Source organism: Lissotriton vulgaris, chromosome 9, assembly GCF_964263255.1.
Source record: "Lissotriton vulgaris chromosome 9, aLisVul1.2, whole genome shotgun sequence".
Taxonomy (NCBI): domain Eukaryota; kingdom Metazoa; phylum Chordata; class Amphibia; order Caudata; family Salamandridae; genus Lissotriton; species Lissotriton vulgaris.
This window is the reverse complement of record NC_141697.1, coordinates 839,391,675-839,413,744: the sequence shown is the minus strand read 5'-3', so window position 1 is coordinate 839,413,744 and position 22,070 is coordinate 839,391,675. Positions and strand designations below refer to the sequence as shown.

General features: G+C 46.4%; 1 protein-coding gene across 3 annotated transcripts in view; it reads right to left on the bottom strand.

Annotated features, from left to right (window-relative positions):
* LOC147692342 (inositol-trisphosphate 3-kinase A-like) overlaps positions 1-22,070 on the bottom strand; it is a 913,921-nt gene that overhangs the window by 693,104 nt on the left and 198,747 nt on the right. The window contains exon 1 of one of the 3 annotated variants that reach the window (XM_086938576.1): positions 7,833-7,950. The exons of the other annotated variants lie outside the window; for them this stretch is intronic. The gene's annotated coding sequence lies outside the window, so the exon portion shown is untranslated. Of the gene's footprint in view, positions 1-7,832; positions 7,951-22,070 lie in introns of those variants that run through there. 3 annotated transcript variants of the gene reach the window in all.

Below are 22,070 nucleotides of genomic sequence, written 5' to 3'. Positions count from 1 at the left end.
GGCACACAAGGTGTCCTCGTACATAAGCCAGTCCAAACCGGTGCTGGGGCTTTCCAGCCCCAGTCCCGGCACGGAGCTGTACAAATGAAAGGGGGTGTAACCGCCCCCCTTCCTGGTCCCACCCACAAGAGGGACCTAGCAGGTGATCCACCCCTCAGATTGGGAATAAGAGTGGGAGCAGTGCAGTAGCACCTCAGATCATCCTGAATCAACTTGAAACTAAGAAGACGACTGGACTTCGACATTCTGCTGCGCAGAAGACTGAAGAGCATCTCCCTTGTGGCCTAGGAGTGGCCACCCTGTGAACAAAGGCACCATCCAGCAACTCAACGTCTGCTTTGCCGCCGCCTCCTGCCAGAGCCCGAGCCCAGAGCTTGACGAGACCCAGACTCCCAGATTTCTCACAGCCCGATTCACAGTCCCTGAAAAGAAGGGACCCGTGGAGGCACCGTGAGACGTGGGACCGGACATCTTGAAAGACCCCTGAGAAGCTGACTGCGCAGCACCCGAGGCACCCTCGATGCTGTGCTTTGGGGTTTGAGAAGCCCCACAACCGTGCAGTCCTTGCACCGAAGATCAGCCCCCCAGCATCTCCACGATCTGCGTGGGGCCCTTTTGCATCGTGCCACTCGACGCGCCATCCCGGCCACTTGCCACGTGGTCAGCGGCCATCTTGGTGACGAAACCTACAATTTACACTGCGGGTCTGGTTGCTCCAGACTTACCCTCGCTCCTGTGAAAAGGAGCACCCGCTCTGACCTTGCTGGTCCGAGTGATAAGCTTTTTCCACTTCCTGCATGGCTTGCATTAATGTTAAATGTCGTATACTTGTAAAGCGCACAGCTGCCCCAGCAAAGGGGCGTCCCGGCGCTGTATACCGCTGGGGAACCCATCCTGGCTTTCCCTGTGAGATGATCCCTCCTGGGCATCTCCAAGGTGAAGACAAGCATCCCCGGCGCTGATGGGGCCGTTAGTAGAGATTAAGCAAGCTATTGCCCAGAGTTGCTGAGTGGGACCCATGGTTGGAGTAGGCACCGAGGCGAGAATTATCTAGTCCGCTGACCATGGCCCAAGTCCCTGCCGCGTCGGGAATCGAACCCTGGTCCCGGGCTGACCTCTGCTTCCGGGTCTGCCACCTCTAACCAGTGAGCCACACCACTCCAAGGCCTGTTTGCTCCAATCAAGTTGCCAACACCGCCATCAGCTAGAGCTTTTGTGGGACAGCTCGTGATTGACTCCTGGACATCCTCGACCTCTTCGTGTCTAAGGGCCCGATGTAGGTAAATCTACATTTACCACTTCATAAATACCGAATCATACCGAATCGGTAGTTATGAAGTGGTAAATTAGAGGGGGGGGGAGATGTAGGTATTTCAGATTCGGTAAATACCGAATCTGTAAGATTCGGTATTTACCGATTCTGTAAATACCGATTCAGTATCCCCCATTGCTTCCTATGGGCCTTGAAGCCCATAGGAATCAATGGGCATTACCGAATCGGTAATTACCGATTCGGTAATTACCGATTTGTGCAAGGGTGCAGGGGGTGTCACTTTGACACCCTCCAGCACCCCAAAAAAAGGCATGTGAGCCATGTGGCACACAGACATGCCCTAAGGGCATGTCTGTCTGTCACATGGCATAGGTGTGCATGCACACATGTGCATGCACACCTGGATTCGGTATATTAACACCCAATTGGATTGGGTGTTAAAATACCGAATCTGAAGGGCCTGTGGGACTGAAAGTAGTCCCACCTACATCCCAAATTTAAAAAAACGGTAAAATTACCGATTCGGTAATTTTGCGATTCGGTAATTTTACCGAATCTGTAAAATACCGAATCGGACAAAAAAAGGTCCCCTACATCTCAGTAGGCCAAATACCGGTCGAAAACGGCCGAAATCGGCCGTTTCCGACCGGTATTTGGTACCTACATCGGGCCCTAAGTGTTTTTTTTTTTTTACATTTTTAAGTGGCTGAGGAGACAAGCTGCACCTCATCACCTGGTTGCACCCGACATCGCCTGGTTCCATCCTGGTTCCACGGTAGTCACTGGCTAGTGACTTTGAACATTGTCCCCTCTGCTTTCAGGTCTTCACTACTTCAGATCCACCCTTGGATCCACCGGAACTCTTCTCGTCTCGACGCCTGCAGCATCTTCAGCTCCAAGCAGCATAGACCTGCGTGACGAAACCCGACACTACTTCGCACCGGTGCACCCGCCTCCTGTGGGTGAGGTAACTCAGCAACGCCGGTGTTCCTACACTGGTACAAACCTCTAGTGCCTAGGTCTAAAGTTTTGTCCTTCTAGGTCAGCCGGAAGGTTCCTTAAACACTAACTTTGTAACTTTTACGTACCATTGACATTACATTGGTATATGCGTGCACTTTCCGCACGGCACCCGAGTCCCGCGGGCCTTTCCCGACTTCTTCACTGTTAGTCCTGAACAGCTCCAGCGATTCCCAAGGCCCTAGGCCTACTTCCTTTCAGCTAGGTAGTTCTTATACTACTATTTTAGTATATGGTTTAGGTGGCCCCTAGGGCTCATCCATATTGTGCAACTTTTGTGTATTTACACTGTGTTTTGTTTTAACGCATTTGCTTCTGTGCTCATAAAGAGTATAGGGGATTTGTAGTAAATATATATATTTTTTCAATATATATCTGTGTCCTTTCATTTGGTATTCAAGGGGATTGTGTATGGTAAAACAGCTTGCTTCACATGCCTTTACAGAGTTTAGCCTAAGACTGCTTTGTCCACGCTACTAGGATAGCTGGTCTATAAGGTTGACTTACAACCAATCATCATAAGGGTTGCTTGGCATGGTACAAGGTGATCACTAGAACTAGTGAGCATCATATACCAGGCCAACTTCTCACAACAGCATCTTAGTGTCATCTTAGTGACAGCTTATACCAGAGAGGATACAGTAAGTACTTCATCACCAAGGAGGGAAGAGGAATTGAGGTCCATTCAGTTCCCCTGGATAGATTCTGTGTTAATCAAAAGTGGGAATGGACACTAGTATCTACAATAACCATTGGTTATGTTGGAAAACCCTCATAGACGCTATGATTTAGATGTTGCGGTGTATCTTTTTATCCGCCCCTCGTCAAGCGTCACGGCATAGTCATCGGGTTAACAAATGACGTGCTATATGCCTGCCTCACCCGAGGCAACCTCTGGTAAGTGTAGAAGTGTCCAGAAATTGTAGGGACAACCACAGAGGGAAAATATGTAGAGCATCCAAGAGAATTATTTAAAAGCAGTGTCGCACCAAACCAACATTTATTATAAAGAGGTGGGCACTGTAATTTAAAACTAGAAGAGTAGTATATTGGGTAATAGAGTTACTGAATTACCATATGTCTCTATAGATAGGTCGACATGTTTCAGCTCACCTGGGCCCAAAGCGGGTCTATGGAGCTTTCGTCAGGATAATACATAAAATAAGGTTGAATACTCACACAACTTGTGTGAAGTTCAATTAATGTATGAAATTCTCATACTGAGATTCCTTCATTAAGGGTCAATCTCGCGACATCAGGTTGCAAGAGAGTTAACCAGGGGCAGAGTCAGTACTAGAAGCTAATGCTTCCCTACGCGTGGCAGGGACCACTCAAAATGCGACTCTCTTGCAACCTGATGTCGTGAGATTGACCCTTAATGAAGGAATCTCAGTATGATAAGTTCCCATTGCTCCTACTTGTATACAGAGGAGGCTTTGGGATTAGTACGGAGGAGTGAGTGAAGGCGTGTAGTAGGAGATGGAGAAGAGGGAGATGCCTGTGCTTGCAGGAGTCGATCATACGTAGTCATCACGGCCTCCCTAAGTAAAAGATACTTAGGTGCAAAAGGGGTAGGTAAATTAAAAGAGGAACATAGAGTCGAGAAAGGCAGAAAGGTGGAGCCTGAAAATAACTGCGAAATCCAAACTAACCCTCTATGCCTCCAGGACCTCCAAAAGAAGGGTTTGTGATGAATTAGGAGCTGAGTGTTGTGCCAAATGGTAGAGGAAAGGAAATCAGCGATGGTGACGGGGGGAGGAGGTTTAGAGGAGAGGGGGAGTTTGATGGTGTATTTGTGAACAGGAGTGGCAAGCGAAGATAACTTCCGGGAAAAGGAGAGAAATTCAGCAAAGGAGAAAGGAGACAGAAAAAGGCGCTCAACCTTAGCCCATAATGGACATGGAAAAGCCGGATCCTGCAACCAAAAAGAAGCTTGGCGAAGCAAAAAAGCTCTCTGGTAAGCCGGAAAATCAGTGAAATTCACTCCGCCTTCAGAGGCAGGGCGAATTAGTCTAGCCAGTAACATCCTAGACTTTTTGTTGTTCCACAGAAAGGAGGACAAAACCGTTTAATTTTTTTAAAAGAATTTGGAAGGGATAGGTACGGGAATGTTAGAGATCGTATAAAGGATCACAGGAGACAACATAATTTTGATAGTATCAAGGCGACCCCACCAAGATAAGTAGAGAGGGTGCCACCTAGTTGCCAGGTCTGAGACTTTTTGAATACATTTATTGAGACAAAGAGAAATAGTATCAGAGATGTACACAGTTATAAGCAGGTCTAAATACTTAATATGCAAGGGACACCAAGCAAAATTGGAGACACTAAAATCAGGTTTGAAGGTGAATTTTGTAAGGGGAAGGATCTCGCATTTGTCGTTATTAAGTTTGTACCCTGAAACTAAAGAATAGCTCCGTACCTCCTCCAAGAAAGCTGGAACGGAAACCGTGGGGTTAGAAAGAAAAAGTAAAATATCATCTGCGTAAGCAGCAAGTTTAATGTGGGAGGTCGCTGTTTGAAAACCATGAATATCAGGGTTTTGGCGAAGCATGGACAAAAAGGGTTCCAGTGCTAAATAAAAAGAAAAGGGGAAAGTGGGCACCCTTGACGAACACCCCTACCCAGCTTAAAGAAGGAGGAAACCTGACCGTTAGAACAAACCGCCGCTCGTGGGTTGGAATATAGAAGAGTAACCAGGGAAATACATTTCGGACCAAAGCAAAACCATTCTAAAGTGTGAAAAAGATAGGGCCACTCAACCCTATCAAACGTCTTTTCAGCATCTAGGGCAATCGCTGCAAGAGGGTGCTGCAAACGGGAAGCTTTGGATAAAATATTGAATAGCAGCCTGGTATTATCAGTTATATAACGGCCTTTAACAAAACCAGACTGTTCCTCACCAAGGAGGTCAGGGAGTCGAAGGTTGAGTCGGGCAGCTAAAGACTTAGCGAAAATTTTGTAATCAATATTCACCAGAGATATAGTTCTTACAGTACTTGGCATCCTTGCCTTCTTTAGGAATGAGGCATATATGAGCATCAGAAAAGGAACCAGAGGAATTCCCAAGCACAGAAAATGAGCCTAAAAGGGAGTGAAGCTTTGGAAGTAGTAACTTAGAAAAGTGAAGGTAAAATTCCACAATGAAGCCATCCGGCCCAGGGGCTTTGTTCAATTTAAGGTGTTGAAGTGCGGTAAGCAACTCTTTTTGAGAAATGTCAAATTCTAAGTGGGATAGATCGAGAGGAAAATGTTCAGGCTTTTGGATGGTAGAGAAAAATTGTGTAAGAAATTGAAAAGAAGGTTGGGCCTCGGAGGAGTACAGGGATTGGTAGAAAAGGGAGAACTCAGTGAGAATATCAGCATCCTTGTACTGGAGAACAGAATTAGCATCCTAAATAGACTCGATGTTCAGCTTATTGTGTTTGTCCTTTAGGTAGTTGGCAAGAAGTTTCCTAGCTTTATTTCTACCCCCATAGAACTTGGCACTAGATTTTAACCAATACAAAGAGGCATCCTCTGTGGATTTTTGATTAAACTTCATTTTGGCAGCCACAAGAGCAGTCAGACTGTCCTGCGAATGCGAGGTAAAATAGGCATGCTCCAGTCTCTTAATGTCATTAACCCTTTCGCTGCGGCGGCTATTCCGCCGCAGCGCTAACGGGGTGGGGCGGCCGCGCGGCGGCCGCATGCTGGTGACAGAACCGCTCCGTCACCAGCCGCGGTTGAGCTGTGCTGGTGACGGAGTGGTTCCGTCATGACCAGCCCCGCTCAATACAACGGCCGGGCAGGCGCGAAATCAGCGCCGCTTAGGCGCGGCGGCCGGGCCATGACGGAACCGCTCCGTCATCAGCACAGCCCAACCGTAGCTGATGACGGAGCGGTTCCGTCATCAGCAGGGGAGGGGTTAAGGAGATTCCCAATAAATGTGCAAGCAGCTTTACGCTTCTTTGCTACAAAAGTAATAAGGAAATCTCGCGCTGCAGCCTTATATGCATCCCAAATAGTGTAAGCCGGGATAGAGGAAGTTTCATTAAATTTGAAATATTGATCTGAGAAAGCCAAGAAAGAAGCAGTGAACTTAGGGTTCAAGAGGAGAGTGTCATTAAAGCGCCACCTCTTAGGGCCTACAAGTTTAGGAAGTACATCTATGCCAATCAAAACTGGAGCATGACCCGAGAGTAAAATCGGACCAATCTCAGCAGTATGAGGGTCTGGGCAATTTGATGGGAGACAAAAATATAGTCGATGCGTGACTGCGAATGATGCAAAGGAGAATAAAATGTAAACTCCTTTAAGGTCGGATTACATAGACGCCATGCATCAATAAGCTTGTGCTGAGAGATGGTTTGGGTAAAAAGCTTATGGGATTTGCTAGGAATATAATGGGCCGTGGAGAAGTGTGGCTCACTGGTTAGAGGAGGCAGACCTGGGAGCAGAGGTCAGCCCGGGACCAGGGTTCAATTCCCGGCTCAGCGGGGTCTTGAGTCCTAAAATGTCCATGGACTCGACAATTCTTGCTCCGGTGCCTACTCGATTCACGGGTTCACACTCTGCGACTCTGGGCAATAGCTTGCTTAATCTCCACAACGGCCCCTCGTGGCGGGATGCCTGGCTTTCACCTTGCGGATACCCTGCCGGGCGTATCTCACAGGGGAATACCAGGACGGGTTCCCTAAGCAAGCGCTTAGAAACCGCTCGGTGATTTGCGCTATATAAATTCCTGTACATTTACATTTACAATTCCTGTCAACAAAGGGGTCCAAGGGGTGATTGCAGTCACCAGCAAGGATAAAATTATCATCTAGAAAACGTGTAATATGTTGGGAGAGTTCAGCCCAAAAAAGAGGCGCACCACCAGTTGGAGCATAGACATTGAGAAAGAGACTGGAACACCCCTAAGAGACAGCTTGACAAAAGCCCATCTGCCATCATCATCTGATTCTTGAGAAATGAGCGTGATAGGAAGCGTTTTACGACAAAGAATTGCAACCCCATTGCGCTTACCATCACCCTGCGAATAAAAAACCTCACCCACCCTTCCCCTTTTGAGCTTTACGGATTCAGTGTCAGAAAGGTGGGTTTCCTGCAAGAGAGCTACATCGACGTTCAGTTTAGCTAGATGGGACAATATACGCTGGCGTTTGATTGGAGAATTAATACCCTTCACATTCCATGAAATTAAATTGAGGGACATATCATACAAATGAAAACATGGTCAACAATGGAATAAATTGAAAGAAAAAAGCCCATGAAGAAATATTAGAAATACAAGAAGAAATACTCAATGACATTGAAAGGAAAGAAAGAGAAGGAAAAGCGGCAAGCAGAAAGCAATAAAATGAAAAAAGATGAAAAAAAGCATAACGAGGAGAGAGCAAAACATAGGAGTACGAGTGAAAAGGGGACGGATGGAGAGGCAAAAAAATACAGTGAGAAGAAAAGTAATACCCGTTAGAAGGAGGAGAACAAAATCAAAAAGAAAGAAAGAGGCAAAACAAGGGAGGAAACAAAAAGAAGAGACAAAGGGAACACATACCTACGAAAGGAGAGAGTGAGGAGGTGCTGGGGGAGGAAGGGGCCAGACGAGTGAGGCAACACATCCAAGGTCAGCTAGGCGGGAAACCGGGGAGACATCATCAGACGGGGAAGGGTTCCTGCGAATGGGAAGAAGGAGAACATAGATCACAATATGAAGAATACGAGTCAAAACGTGAATAACGGTGAACAGTAATGCGAAGTGAGAAATAGGAACATGAAAATCAAGGCAGTTCAAAGATCAAAATACAACAACAAAGCATCAACTGATAATGCTACAATTCTGCCACGAAAGGAGGACGATGGTCCAGAAGAATCCATGGCGGAGGTCTTGTGAGCATTGATAAAACTCTGCAGACGGACAGGGTCTTCATAAGTGGTTGTCTTATTATTGAAGGTAACTTTAAACAGACAAAGATAGTAGAGGCCATATCGGGCACCCATTGAGCGAAGGTCATCTCTCATACCCAGAAAGGCCTTCCGGCGGTTGGCAGTTGCTTTTGCATAGTCCTGAGCAAAGAACAAAGATCAACCAGACCATGTCAACTTGGGAGAAGATTTGGCAGCTGTAAGAACCTTGAGGAGATCAGTTTATTCCAGGAAGTAAATAATAACACCTCTGTGATGGAGAAGCAGAAGAAGAGGGACGACCCAGACGGTGCGCACGTTGAATATTAAGATTTGTGCCCTCTGGTAGATGAAGCAATTTGGGGAGAAAGGTTTTAAAGAAGGAAAGTGGATCTGCACCCTCAAGGCCTTCCACAAGACCATAAATGCGAAGATTGTTGCGTCAATTTCTATTTTCCAATTCTTCCACCTGCCGTTGAAGAACAGAGACCTGAGCATTTAAATGAGACACTGTAAAACATGTATCCTGAAGGGAGGTAACGGAATGTTCAACTGAGGACACTCTAGTTTCCATTTGTGACCAATGGTCTGTCAGAGCTTGGAGCTTAACATTAGTCTCTTTCACGAAGGGTCGCAAAGATCTAATGTATTCCAAAAAAAGGCCGGAAGGATCTAATTTCGTCCAATAACAACTCCATAGATGCAGTAGTAGACTGTTTGGATGGTGAGGGAGGGTCTTTTTTTAGTCTTTTCATATTGGTTTTCCCTGGCGCAGTTTGGGAGGGCTCCATTGCAGTATCCGATCCGGATGAAGTGTGAGAATCCTCCAACTTAGATAATGCAGAAAAAACTTTGGAATTCTTTACAAAAACAGTTTTGGTTGTATGAGGTATATGTGACATGGACTTGAGCCTACCCATAAAGTACAAATTGTGGTGGAGCGTATGCGGTGTACTCAAAAAGTGCCTGAAAGGAATGTAGATGTACTAAGAAGAACCACCACACAGGTACAGAGAGGAGGACTAGAGTGGGTGAGGCTTGGAAAGTAGCACTAATAAAACCTAGTGTGTGTAGGAGGAGTAGGGAGGAGCGCCAGATAAGGCAGCTAGTATAGTTAAGCACAGGTGAAGATGCTGGAATTCACAACAAATCTCCAATGAAGTACAAGTCAAAAAAGGACTTTCAGCGATGAGAGCAGTGTAAATGCAAAAAGCTTCAGGTCAGCAAAAATTAAAGTGAAAAGCTATTAAAACAAGCATTGAAAATGCAATAGGTCTCGCAATAGAAAAGTTTGAACTTTTGGTGTGGTAAATGTAAATATTTTTTAATTTTTGTTTATGTTTTTCAAATTATGAAAGTATTAATTTTGTTATTTGAAATGACAATAGTTATAAATTTAGAAAATGTTACATCTATAGCATTAGTAAAGGTACATGTTTAGTTTTCCCCTGCCTTCCATGTATTGATCTGACAAATCACAATCTTTTCAAAATGTTATAAATAATACGTTTGCAATGCAATAGGGCTCGCATTAGTAAAGTTAGAGGTATTAGTATTGTAAATGACACATTTTTTATTTATGTTTTTGTTTTGAATATAACAAAATTAATAACTTTGTCATTTACAATGCCAATAGTGTTAACTTTTGTAAACGTGACACCTATAGCATTTATAATGCAATATGTGTTGTATTTACATGACTTAGATGTATTAATATTAAAAATAACAATGGGTTGTATTTTTTCCAATATTTAATACTTAAATAAAAATTATTGTACTTTATAATGCCAATAGCATAAACGTTGGAGTGCGGGGCGGGGGAGGGATGGAGTGTGGGTCGGAGGAGGGATTGAGTGTGAGGCGTGGGAGGGATGGAGTGTGGGGCGGGGAGGGATGGAGTGTGGGGCGGGGAGGGATGGAGTGTGGGGCGGGGAGGGATGGATGGAGTCGGGAGATGGATGGATGGAGTGGGGGGATGGATGGATGGAGTGGGGGGATGGATGGATGGTGTGGGGGGATGGGTGGATGGATGGAGTGGGGGGGATGGATGGATGGATGGAGTGAGATGGATGGATGGAGTGGGGGGGATGGATGGATGGAGTGAGATGGATGGATGGAGTGGGGGTATGGATGGATGGATGGTGTGGGTGGATGGATGGTGCCACTGCACCTGCTGCACCATTGAATCCGCACCCCTGGCTGCAAAGATTCAAGAATATGGGCCACACCCTTCATTGCTACATCGTCGAAAAAAGGCACACATTTGAAAGTCAAGTGAATTGTGCCCGATTTCACCACTAGAACACAAAGAAAATCATTTTCATAGAAACAGAAAGAGACTGTATTCGATAAAATGCGGTAAAACATGATGTACAGAGCAGTCACTATTTACGTCAAGCCCAAATTAATAATATAGTATAAACTGCATCTCTAATATTCATTTTTGGTCCCACTAGGGTACAACTTAGATGGTAACTTTGTGTTCGATGTCATTGCCCCCCTACAGATCACTCAACAAGGATACATCATGCATACTGATTGTTTTTGGCCCGGTTTGGAGGAGGGTCCCTTAGGACAGACAGCAGGTTCCCACCTGACATCAACGTAACAAAAGCAGGGCACCATTAAAACAGTTAGTTCTATAGTACACACCAGCCTAAAAGTATCCATAAAAGTGATACCTAACATCCCTGTGCATTTAAGCAATGACTTCAGGATTGCGTTGCAAAACTCCCATCCCAAATAGGCATCACAACGCCATCCTAACAGTCTTGTTTTCTCTTTTTTTACTAAAATCTTACCAGGTCAGATGTAGTTTTGTTTAGATTTGCTAATTTTCCTTCTCCCGTGTACTCGTTTACATTCAGGCCCCTTTGTCCAGCCGAACAACATGACCGTCTTTAAAGGGTCCGAGGTCGGGATGTTATCAGAGACAGTGTGCCCTGTGAAAATACGGGCTGATGGAGAGATAAGAGGTAGCTGCCCCGCCCAGTCTCTCGGGGGCTGGGAGCCACCGCACACCTTTGATGTCTCCCCTCCCCTGACAGATAAAGCAGACCAGAACCAACTGTAAACTGCTGAGTAATGGCGTCACTGCAAATCACTCCAGGCCCGAGGTGTCATGGGATGCCAGCTCCACAAACGGTGAAACCGAGCAGAGTCACACACATAGCACTGAGGGCTTAAAAGGTGAAAAACACTCTGCTCGTTAAAGCGTGTACAAGAATACCAAAAACTGCCGTGAATGCACCCTGGGGCGCTGATGGGAGGATGACGGACACCGGGCTGCAACCTCCCACAAACCTTTTGATGGTTAAAGCAAACGATGCAACCTGCTAATGAACATTTTACTAAATGAGCATGCCCTGTATGCCAGTTTTAGGAACTCACGTGCTGCTACTTAAAATCTTGCGGAAGGAAACATCTGTGCTGCGTCACCGCAAGTCTTTTAATAAGTGGCATTGTTAGGTTTGGAAGGGCCTGCAGAAAGGCGCATAATACACTGGCAAAAAATGCTTATGATTTATTTCCCTGTCAGGCCTACGCTGATATCTGCGTGTTTTTAGGGCGGAATTAAAACAAGAAAAGTAAAATAAAGGGAGACACGGCCTGGCGGCTGTAAAACTGCAGGGAGAGAGAGGGGAGGTGCTGGCGACTGTAGAGGGTGAGGAGAAATGCGAGCCTGGCGGCCGTGAAACTGCAGGGAGAGAGAGGGGAGGTGCTGGCAGGTGGGGAGGGGGAGGAGAAATGCGAGCCTGGCTGTGTGCGGGGAGAGAGAGGGGAGGTGCTGGCGGCACCAAGCTGGGGAACAGATGGCGAAGACTGGTGATTTGATGCTCGGCACGCGCATTTTAACTCATTGCGCTTGCGCATTGAGCTAAAAGCGCACATGCACTACATCAAATCGCCAGTCTAGTTAAACTTCTGTTTAAGCCCCTATAGTCTCGCTCCACTCAATGCGCATGCGCATTGACAGGCGAGACCTAAAAGGCACCTGACGTAGAGGGAATAACAGAGGAATCCACCTGGGCACCACAGGGAAGAGCAGGTCATGCCTTTTAAAAATGCAGTCACTACTGGCCAGTAAGAGAGAGAGACACAAGCTCAACAGTCAATACAAGGAGAAGGAACGAGCCAGTGTGCCTTCCAGAGTTCCAGTGCCCTGCAACAATAAGCCAGCGAAATAGTTGAGGTGAAGGTTCATCAAAAAATGCAAACTGAACTGTAACTTAATGGACAAGCAGGAAACCTCATTGGTTGCTGTACAGACACTGGTGCACTCCAAGGCGTAATAAATTAGTTATAGCAGAAACTGCATTTAAACTCGTAGCGGAAACTCCTCACCATCGCTCCATAAGTGCGTGCCAGCTCACGAGATAACGCAGTCTCAAACTTGTACTTCATACATATTGAAGAATAAAAAGCTACTAAATCACCTCCTCATGTCTGTGACGCAGCCGTGAACCGCAAGTAATCTGCGGTGAAAACACGGAGAATGTGGGCTTTAGATATAAGGAGGCAGTGAGGCAGCAGTGACTAAAAAAGAAAAAAAAACAACAGTGAAAATATGCGGAGCACTGGCTCGGGCATAAAAACGCACCGCAACCTGTGGTGAAGGGAAAGTGCGCAACAGCGCTAATATGGCGACTTGAGGAAAAACGGAGGTAAAAAGGAACTCACTGCAATGTTGGACATAGCTGCAGGGCACCGGAAGGCTTCCTGACGTGCGGCAGGCACTTGTCGAGATGTTGACAGTTGTTAGGTTCACTGCGCGGGAGCTAGTGAGAGAGACGCCATCTCAGCTGCGGGGACAGAATGACGGCCGCATACCTGGCAGGTCTCCGGAGAACGGATTCTGGCAAAATTCTCACGTATGTCGGCAGACCAAGAATCGTCTAGCGGCGCATGTGCTTCCTGAGGTGGTCCGACGGCAAAACATCTGTTTGAGAGCAGGAAAATAGCGTCATAGAACGAAGGTCTCCCGGTGTCACGGCGGAACTTCACCGAGATGCAGCCATCACTCTCGGGCGCCAAGCCACGCCCCCCAACTAAATGACATCTGAGCACTGGTGAAAACTGATGTATTCTAAGCCATACTGCCACAGGTGTGAACTGGTGTTAACCGATTCATTTCCATGTTAAAGTGCTGAGTCTTTCGAACTAGGCCGCAGTGTTAAATGAATTTCCTCTGGGTTATACTGTTAACCGGATCACCTCAAGGCACTCGGCCTCCGTTTTACGAGCCCAGTGCACAAAAGGAAGCCAGGAAAGACCGAGGGTAATGCTGATTGCCCATAGTATCGGTCGTTGGCCTCTTTGCTAAGAGTCCCAATCGTTATTGTGCAGTAGGATCGCTCAGCAGTTCTTATGTGCCTCGCACCCCCGCTCACCATGAAAGCTCATCATCTTCAGCAGCAATGACAATAGGCGAATCGCTTCACGGCCTTCTATATACAGACTTCATTCACCTATTCATTTGTGTTCTAAATAATTCAGTGTTTTATTCATTCTAGTGAAAAGCCATGTGCCCAGATAACTGTGCTTACGTATTTATGGATGTAATTATTGATTTGTGCTGTTTGTATCTGTGCTATTTATTGGAGGATCTCGTGACTACAAGTTAATACTGAAAAACGGTGCTTGCAGTGCTAGAAAGGAGTTATACTCCTGCCAGTGGGTCACCATACCCTCAGAAACTTTGTTGGGTTGGGAAGAGTCAGCCAGTTGTCAAGCTGCACTCCTGCCCTGTCGGCCATCAGCCCCCTACCAGACTTATCCCCATATGGCGACACAGGAGAAGGACTGGCCAAGTATTGCGGGCAAATTAACCAAGCATTTGCAATGCAATAGGTCTCGCATTTACGCAAGACCTATTGCATTGCAAATGGTAGGCATAACGGCTAATGGGAAGGTGGGCGGGTGGAGAGAAGGGACAAACAACGGGAGGGAAGGCGGGTGGGGAGACAGCATGGACAACAGGAGGGTGAGGGGGGGCGAGAAGGCCCGGACAACTGGAGGACGGAGAAGGCACAGCAACGGGAGGGCAGGCGAAGGGAGGGGAGACAGCACGGACAACAGGAGGGAGGCAGAGGGAGAGAAGGCACGACAACAGGAGGGAGGGGGGAGTAAAGAAGGCACCAAAGCATGTTGTGCCTCCAGTAGGAGAACTTCATTAACACCTTGGCTGCTAGAGCAATTTTCCTCCGGTGCTGAATTATTGGAAAGCCCCTTGAGCATGACGAGCTCAGCTCGTCATCAGCACAGCTCCACTGTGCCTCATGACGAGCTGAGCTCGTCATGAGCATCGAAGGGGTTAAAGAAAATAGTGCTGAAAGACTAAAAAGACATACCATGTTACAACTGAAGAAAAGGGGCAAGTCACCATGGGAGGTGATAAATAAAGAGGAGGTGGTACTACGGAGGGACTAATAAGCCTATTGACGAATCAGAAGCCAGCATTTAGGATGGACAATGACACAAGCCAATGAAAAATATGGGCGGAGAGTGGGCAGGGCTTCTATTACCTACTCCTCTACAATTAATCTCGCAGCGCATGCGGGCTGGCTCTAGGCTCGACCTAAAAACATGTAGGTGACTCAATTCAAAGTATGCACTATACATGAGGAATGTGCTACACGAAAAAAACACAAAAACGCAGCAGCTTGGAAATAGCTATCACTCTTAGGGGGTGTAGATTGAGTAAAACTAGGATTAGAAACAGAAACTAAATCACTGACATGGATTGCCTTAACTTTTTTTTATTCATTGTTTAGAAACCAATTAGTGTTATTTGCCTGTAAAGTTAAGCACATGATTATAGGGTCCAACAGGTACCCATTTCACTGTCCGTTTTTAATTAGTCTTGGGCCTGGGACCCAGAGGGACCGGGCCCTCTCAAATCCTTGCAGAACGGCAGTCACCAAATAAAAAAAAAGCTGGATATTTTAATCCGTTGGACGCTCATGACGAGCTCAGCTCGTCATAATGGTCATAACGCTCGCACGCTGGGTTAATTCCCCTGCTGTGCTGAACGTTCTGTGGAAACGGGTGTGGCCGTGACGAGCTCAGCTCGTCATGAGCACATGGCACCGTGGCTCATGACGAGCTGAGCTCGTCACAAGCACTGGGGCACTGTGAGCGCCCCCCAGCACAGCGGGGGAATCAGCCCAGCGGCCAACGGGTTAATACAAAATTACAAGACAAGCTTTATGACGCAGTGATCTACACATTTACCTTTGTACACATTTTAAATATTGCCAGGGATTGCTTGATTGTCTCAAACTAGTAGGATAAGGTCAAAAAAACAGACACAACCTTGTAAACAATTCCTTTTTAAATGCCTATAAAAACTGTATTTTGGTCCTTTATCACAGAAATAGTGCTGAAAATGACACCATAATACACCAATTTTAAAAACAATTCCGAGCAGAAGAACACCCAATCTCCTCTCATAATAAATGTGGGCTTGCTCCCTTGCACGCAAAAAAAAATCATTGCTATTACGCCCTACCACTTTCAAGCTCGCTCACATGCATACACTCATTCATTGCTCTTACGCCACACCACTTTCAAATTCCACCAGCCACCACTGCTCCCAACCTTTGCATTTTCAAATTGTTTGGATAGTTTACAGCTTTGAATCTCAGCCAGGTTAAATAATTCCTCCCCCCCTTCATGTTTCTTGCCTTTCTTTCCATGTTTCTCTTCCTTTGCCTTGTGTTTTTTGAAGAAGCTTCAGTGAAGCAGTAATATTGTATGAGGACGATAAATCAAGCATCGGACCTTCTAAATGACTTGTTGGTTGAGGAAGCTGAGGGATCAATGACCTTAAGCAACTACATAAATTGCCAGTGCCCAGAGGTGGAGGGGGGCATTCATTTGTAACTTGAATTGCCTCCAGTGGTCGAAGTGGATGTGATTTGAGGGGGGCGAAGTACTCATACTTTTTTAATTTCAGAAAAACTGTTACCCTACTTTTCGTGAAAAGATAACCATCCTGGGACAGTCAATTTTGACAGTTCAAAATGCTTCAGTGGAATTGTAAGGCAGGCAGGGCAGGGCCGGCGCTAGGCATGGGCAGCTGCCCAGGGTCCTGCGCCTGCTAGCAGCCGTGGGGCCTCACACCTTTAAAGACTCCAGAGTATCGAGGCCCAGGGGTTCCCTAAGAGTTTATATTTTTTCTTTTTCGCCTCTGTAGGCCTAATGGCTGCATCTGCATGTTGAGGACAGCAATTAGACAGTTAATTACAGTGTCCTTGCGTGTGAAGTGTTCCCTGCCCATGTATCAATAAAGAGCAGAATATCCTTCAGGGTACAAAGCAAAAGATAGAAAGGCGGTGCATCACAATGGAAACTGTTCACCCAGGACAAGTGGAAAGGGAACAGTGAGGTGCATAAAATGGGTGAGACAAATGGAATAAAGTGGGGGGTGCAGATAGGTGCGAGTACGGCAGTGAGCAGAGGAGCAGAATCAGCATGTAAAAGTGGATGGAGCAGAGTTTAAAGTGTGCTGGGTCACTCAAGTCTTAGACCCAGTAGTAAATTGAAATGGACATTGAAAAAGGGGCCTATAATCGTGTCCTTAAGTTTGCCTGCAAAAACATTGATCCAGTGTCTGCACAATGAAGGAAAGTTCTGAAAAACAGGTGATGAGACGGGCCTGATCTCCATTTTTGTCCTCACACTCAGAGTGAAAATACAAATCTAAACTCTGCAGCGGTGCCACCCTTCACTGCCTTTAATGTAACTTCAACGAGACTCGTTGTTGTTCTTTCACAGTCTCATCATGTCAGAACTGGAGCATTTTCAATATTATTTACAAGGAAGCCATAGATGTTGCTTATTCATCTTATGCAACTAATAACCACTGACAAAGCCAATAGTACAGGCGTGTTGTAGGTGTAACTTTACTGTTGTAATAGTTATCTGGAAGCAATGACAGTAGCAGCAAAATACCCGTTGGGCAGCACACTATGGTAAGCACAGATTTACATAGCTTACATGTTTTTCAGCCACACCCTTAATTACATTAGCCATGCCCCTTTGAAAGACTCCTCAGTATTTTCCTCCCATTTAAAGCCCTGCTGTCAGGTCAGTATGTAGGCCGTTGTTTTGGCTAGTTGATTTTTGATTTTTATGATATTAAAGCAAACATTGCCTGCAGCAAACTGAAATCAATGCAGTCTCCCATACCTTACAAAAAACGTATACAGCATATCTTAACAAGCTTAAAACTGACCTATTTTGTAAACATGGGACACTTTTCTAGCCAACTAACCCACTAATGAGGGCCCCTTTTATTTTGGTACAGGGGCCTACTTTCTGTCCCAGTCTGATGCTGCATGTTAGGCATGGCCACTATAGTTATGTGATTGTGCGGCAGTGGCGATTTCTGCATTTTCATGCATTTGCCACATAATACACCATCTGCTGCATAATCTACAGATTTTAACAACAAAATTGCATTTTATCTCAAACTCAAAAGTTTGCAGCGACATGTCTCTGCATGTGGGAAGGCACTTTGAAAAGCTGGAATAGGCAACTTTCTGTTTCCCACTGCTAAATTTGGGTGTTAAATTAGTACTAATGGGGTGCAACCAGTGCCCAAACAGTGTTACCAAGTTTAAAAATGGCAAAAAAATGAAGTAATACTATTTCAAAATGTGCCGGATTATGCAGCATAATTTGACTTTTCTTGCCAAATAATTTACTCACCCTGCTACATAATTTAGCCCTCTCCTGCCGCATAATTGCAGTGGTCTTGATGTAAGGGTAATCCATGGCAGAGATTTTGTTCCTAAATATATTGCCCATTCTTTACTTAATCTTGCATTCCTCAAAAGTGATTTTCAGCATGTGTGTTATTGTTTTTCATTTCACAGCATATTACTCTTGGATGATGCACCCTTTGTACTGAGTCACCTGCAGGTGTTTATAACAGGCTACAGTTTAGCACTTTGGAGTTGAGGTTGCAGGCAATACAACTTTCCTAACTGTGGGTCAAAAAAGGTGTTCAGATTACATGATCATTCAAAATATGGCCTTTCTGCAAAACACAAAGAGCAATGGTCCTGCATTCCAGTGTGATTCTATGCAAATGTGTGCAAAGGAGCTATTTATTGGTCAAAACAACAAGGTGAAAGTAAAATTATTTATTGTTGTTACTCATTTAGGTTAAACAGCTAACAACCATTGCCAAAAACCAGTCGTGGCAGGCATGACTCGTGGGTGTGTGGAGGGCAATATCAATTATTAAATAAATAACTTTCCTTAGCTGGCCCGATCCAATTCAGTGTTATCTATGCTTAGGGCCTCACATGTTCCTATTCTGCCCAGGGCCCCACAGATACCAGGACCGGCCCTGAGGCAGGGTCAGATTGGAAAAGAGGACATTCAGCCAGTGCAGAGGACTATTCATTGAGGCCAGATGTGGGCCGGGTTTCTCACATACTTTTTAGCATGTTAGATACTGTTAGCCAGCCCATTGTCACATGAAGAATGACAATGGACCCATCTGAGCAATCCCAACATGTGTGGGGTACCTCCTCGCGCGCACCTGTGGGCACAACAGGGAGGTCTTGCCACTGGAGATGCTGCTTGTGACCAGCAGGGGCCTCTCTGTCCTACAAGGGGGGCATAGTGAAGGCAATGCCAGGCTTCAGAAAAGTGATTTCAGTTCATGGAGAGATAAAAAGGGCATTTCTCTCCACTCTCTAGTTGCAGACATTAATTTCTTTAAAATTACAAGGATCAATTTATATTTGTCCTTTTGTTTGCATTACCTAAGCCATACCCATCCAGACTATTTCTGCCACTGCACTAACTTTTTCTTTTATTTTAGCCTGGCTGTTGAAATGTTTTACTAATAAATATAATCAGGGAAACGAGGATAATTCTCTTATATGAGGCAGAATATTTGCTGGGAAAAACAGCAGTGTCTATTGGGATAAACTTGAGGTGAGAAAGTGGCTTTATAAATGTAAATGCTATTGTCTTTGCGGAAGTAGGTGGAATGGAAAATCATCTTGTTTTTACGCCCTTGGTTCGACTGTCAACAAATACGCTTCTCATGCAGGTACATAGGTACAAACAGTGCAGCAGGTGCAGTAGCACTGGATGCCAGAGGGGTAAGGAGCCAACTGCACCCCAGGTATGTCCTATTATGCATAAGTTAAACGTACTGCTGACTTAAAGGAGGTCATTTTTGCAGTGTACAGGGTTAACAGGCAAGTTTAGTAAGAACTCCAGTAAGAACCTTTGAGGCAAAAGGGAAGTTGGGGAAAGGGGCAATGCAACTGGGTGACACCTGGCCGAATCCAGCACCAATAAAGTGTTTAATGTGTTCACACATTCTTCTCTTCCTCTCTTTAATACAGTAACAGAGGCCAGAAGGAACGCCGCCAATCACCAACTAACCTTTCTTTCTGCTTAACCAAACCGTAAAGGACATACTCAAAGCCGGATGTGTAATGTGTTTCATACAATTTTAGATGTACCTTGCCATTAAGCTCCACAGTGGTACTCGTTTCAACAGTTTTGAAATGATAAAATGCTGAGTTGGCCCTGCCAGCGTCCAAACATGGTGCCGAAGTGTGCCCATAAGCTTCTGTAACAGGTATTTAAATAATTCAGTGATTTTGAAGGCTTGTAAAATACTGTAATCTACCTGTCCTGGTAACCTGTTTTACTCATAGATGAGAGTTTTGTAGTCTACTGATTGTGTGTAGTGGGTTTTTGTGCAACTTTCTAAGTGCACTAAGATACTTGCTTCAGATTTTCACATGGCAGGATGGCCACTCTCAAAAACTCAACTGACTTAAATAAGAGGCTTGGAAAGCTTCCAACTGCAGGCCACCAAGTAGAAGAGGTGGATGACCGAAGCTAGCATTTGGGTGTTGGACTTGGCCCTTTTTGGAAGGTGCACCCCTAAACATTTTGCCTTAAGTTCTGACATGAGATTGGTGGTTTTAGGCCTCTGGGCACTTTAGCACTGTTGTCCAGTGTAAAGTGCTTGCGCTCTCTGTGTACATTTGGTGAATTTAGCCTGCCCTCCCATAGGAATGCATTGGGGATAAGTGTGACCATGGTAATTCCTGGTATGAGAGGAGCGCAGGGTTGAGTTCAGTATGTATGAACTTGTGAGAATAAATGCTGCGCAATGGTGTGCACAGATTTATGATGACTGGTGGAGAAATGCCTCTTTTAGAAGTTGGCATTTATGTGTGCTATGTGTCTGCCTGCCTGATGTGAATTGCATGTCTGGCTTGTGATTGACAGGGGTTGTGAGGTGTGTGGCTCCAGGAGGGGCATGGTGAGTCAGCGCTGGGCTGAATAGGACATCTAGGCTGGGAGTAGTGGGAGGGGTATTCCCCTGACTCTGAATAGGAAGGTGCCTGCCGTAGTGAATGCTGGCTCCACTCCCTGTGGTGTATCTGATCACCGAGCCCCCACCTGAAAAAGGGGAAGAGGAGCTTGCAAAACAAAGTGCTCCAATTCCCCCCTGAACCAGTTGCATCTGGTTCCCCCATGCCCTGCAATAAAGACAAAGGAAATGTTGATATAAATATAGGGTCTGTGACCCCATGATGTTGTTCAGTTCCTGTTCTGGTGTGTTGTTCCTGACGGAGGGGGCTTATTGCTGCTGGGTCCCAGGGGGGGCTGCCATGAGGGCTTGCCTCCCTGGGCCCTGCATTGCCCCCTTGACCCCTAAGGACCTCCAGGACTTTTTGTTGCAACTAGCACGGGTTGAGAGCTACATTGTCTCAAGAAAAGGAGCACGAGGGCTCCGCAGTGCTGAGCTGCAATCTTTCCTGAGGGAATCCCGATGGAGGGATTCCCCCGGCTGGAGGGGAGAGAAGCGGGTGCCCACTCGCAGGTTTGTGCACCAAGCGGGTGTCCACCCCGCATTTTTGCTTTCATTCGGTAGCAGGAGCCCACCCAACTTTATGTATTAAATTACGAGGGAGCCCACCCTTCATTGCCGCCAAAAAGAGAAGATCTCTGCAGTGGCCTGCCTGGTTGTGGGCGGGGCCTGATGGACGGAAGCGGAAGAGCAGAGAAAAAGGCGGCGTCTGCTCGAGCAGGACTCCCGTGTGCAGGTGGGAGCCATGCATGTGCCCATGAAGCCTCGGGTTACAGGAGGGGGCCCGGGTGAAGAGGAGAGGCGGCTGAGGCCACCGATGGCAGTGCGGGGCTCCCGTGATTGAAGGGAAGCCCCGTTTGCAGAGGATGTGCTGGCCTTACCGATGCGGAGTCCCGGGTCCCAGGAGGGGGCCCGGGTGAAGTAAGGAGAGAATCCAGGTGGGAGCCCACTCAGCACTGGACAGTGCCAGGAATGAGGAGGCTTCCCCCCAGCCGAGAGCCTGGTGAGTAAGGGATGGCTGGGTGGAGAAGTGGAATTGAGGCACAGGCAGTCACAGCTGCACCGTCGTATCGGGCAGCTGCCACATGGGCGCATTTGTTCTTAGGGCCCTGAGGGGCATGTGACCATTTTGTTACATTTTGTGATAGAGTCCCTGGGTGGGACAGAAAAGCACAGTGGTGCCAGGCCTTATGTGAATCACAGCTGCACGGCAATTAGCATCAGCTGCTACGTTTAGGCCACAGTTCTTTGGGGGCACCTTTGAGAGAGATAGGAGTGAGATGCACTCCTCTGCCCCAGTACTTTCACAACTGCACAGCAATTAGCGTCAGCTGCACCGTTTAGGTCTGCGCAATGGCGCACTTTGTGATGTTGCTGCATTGGCAACTGCCCTGACTTTGGGACATAGGGCATTTGAGCCCCTTTGAGAAGGCCAGTTGGCCAGGGGGGCTGTTGGGTTTGTAGGGTGCCAGGCCCTAATGTGATTGATGTGGTGCTAGGAAATGTGATTTATATGCTGTGATTTTCCGC